Raw genomic sequence first — 2,842 nt, 5'->3', positions numbered from 1 at the left:
ACTTTTATATGCAAAATAATTAGAGGAATCATGTTATCTAAAAAAAATTACATAATTCCATTTAAAAAAGTGGAGGTGACCTTCATATCTTTTTAGCGCCTCCACTTAGAAAAAAAACAACGTGACTAAAACGTGTCCTCCTCCACACCGTTCCATTTTTATTTGAAACATTTTTGTCTACTGGATTTAATTTTCAAGATAATCAGTTAGAAAGTTTTCAAATAAACACCCTGTGTATTAAGTACTTTTTCTTAAAATATAATAAAACATCATACAGTTTAGTAGGTTTCAATTTGATATATGATTTTCGATAGTTTATATTTTTTCAAATTTATGTGATCTTCATTTTATTTTACATAATTTATAACCTAAATAGTAAATTATTGGTATTGTAACATTATAGTATATTCATGTGATTTCACGAACCTTTGAAATATCTACTCATTTGGTACAATGTCGTTTAACAATACGTCCGTCAAAACGTTTACGCGTTCGATCGTTTAGATGCGTCGCTCCTGATAGCGCAAATTTCATGTCTTGTGATTGGTTATATTCAAATGCTTACCGTTTGAAAACTATTGATGCCTTAAGATTTTGCTATTAAGGGTTGCGCATAATAGGAGAAATATTAGGAACAGATATTAAATATAAGAATTTTAACCTATCAAAACTATGTACTGTGAAATGCGCGCTTTCTGACAGGTTAAAATTCTTATATTTAATATCTGTCCTCCTCTACCCTAATATTTCTCCTATTGTGTGTAGATCCTAATATTTTAGATTCACTTTTTCATGAGGAATATGTAGATATGTTATACGTACTGGTTCCTGTGTTATTTTTGGTACACTTTGTATATATTGTATTGTGAGGCATGTAATTTCATTTTATTTTGTGTAAAATATGGAATATCTATTTGTAACAATGGGATATATATGTGTAATGGGATGTAAATATGTAATGGGATATACAGGGTGTCCAGGAAAGAGACGATTTCCGTTTAAGGGGAGATTCTTGAAATCATTTTGAGACGAAAATTCTAATACTAAAATGTTGAGGCTATAATAATTTTTGAATTATAAGCGTTTAAAATTAATGAATCATATCGTCTAAAGTTGGCGCGCTCAGGAGCGGCATAACGCAAAGTACTAAACGCGAAAACTTATCACTTCTTTTGTCAATATTGATTTTAAAAGATTACATATACGAATATAAGATTTTATTCTATTGAAATTTTTATAAATGCAATATTCAAATACATTTTAAACGTTTTATTAAAATAATAAAGGAGATACTAAAAGAACTTGTATGAATATTATAAAATCATTAATTATGAACAATTATAATTATTTGTATAACTTTATGATAATTAATTTATAAAATAAATTATGTATAAATAATTAAATAAAATTAGAACTCTCGAGAATTTAAAAATATAAATAAACAAAACGGGCTAATGAGAGTCATACAGAGGTTCTTTGTGCGAGTCAATAATTAATGTTTTATTAAAAAATACTTATAATAAAACATTAATTATTGACTCGTACAAAGAACCGCTGTATGACTCTCATTAGCCCGTTTTGTTTATTTATATTTTTAAATTATGTATATTACAATAAATGTTCGAATTGCATTCCATTCACATCTATGCATAATCTTGCACGTTCCAATAAATTTTGTTGAAATTACGCGCAAAGAAAGAGAGAGAGAGAGAGAGACTACAAAAGAGAGTTATAAGGTTAACACGCATACACGCACGACGTACTCACCCACATACGCACGCACGCACATATACGAGTTATAAGTTCGATCGTGTAACTTCTCCGTGGTATACATCGAATAATATTAATATCGGCGGCAACATTTAAAAAAATTTTAAGAAAAATTTCTATTACATAATACATTACTCACCTTCAAATTACTCAGTGAAAAAAATTGTAGCATAATAAGAAAAAATTTTGAAGAGAAAATGTTAAAGTTTATTTACAATTAAAAAAATTTGTTATGGTTTTAAAAAGTTTTTTCGTACATTATTTTACGATCATTCTTTGTGGAGATATGTAAAATTTGAATTTGGTTCTTTCTAATGCTAATTTTAAGTGACTTTAATTTTGTTCGGTAGCTGCACGCAAACTTCAACATAAAATAACTTCGTTAAAAATCGTCGAATTGAAATGTTTAAAAAAACATTTTAAAGCTTGAAATCTTTACATTTCTGTTTAATAGTTTTTCCTTTAATAAGCGCTTTGAGTCTAAAATTAATCGTGTCAAAAATAAATTTTATAGGGTAGTCATTATCTAAAAACGTCCTAATAATGAAACACAAGTTCTTGACATGAAACTGAGGGTGCGACAATGAAAATGCTCTATCTACCATGCTTATAAGCATCCCTTTTTTCTGTGAAATTGGGTGATTAGACAAAAAATTGAGATACCTTCCCGAAAATGTTGGTTTGTGATACCAATCAAATTCTAATATACCTTTGTTATTGATAATACTTATATCTAAAAAATTCAATGTATCACCTCCAATCTCCATAGTAAACTGGAGTCTAGGATGAAAAGAATTGAAAATCTTCAATATTTCATCAATCATATTGACCGGAGCAGCTAATGCTACATCATCAACATATCTAAAGAAGAAAGGTAAATTTCCAATCTTAGTAACGCCCAATTTTCAAGTTTCTGCAACACAAAATCCGCTATGATGGGAGAAAGCGGTGAGCCCATGGGAGTGCCAAACTTTTGTCTAAAGATCTTATTATCAAAAGTAAAAAATGTTGAATCAAGTACCAACCGAATTGCTTCTAAAAATTCTTTTTTAGAGATTTCACAACCTCTCGA

This window comes from Cyphomyrmex costatus, unplaced genomic scaffold, assembly GCF_001594065.2.
Source record: "Cyphomyrmex costatus isolate MS0001 unplaced genomic scaffold, Ccosl1.0 scaffold874, whole genome shotgun sequence".
In the NCBI taxonomy this organism is placed as follows: domain Eukaryota; kingdom Metazoa; phylum Arthropoda; class Insecta; order Hymenoptera; family Formicidae; genus Cyphomyrmex; species Cyphomyrmex costatus.
The sequence above is the reverse complement of the archived record's forward strand: the minus strand, read 5'-3'. Positions refer to the sequence as shown.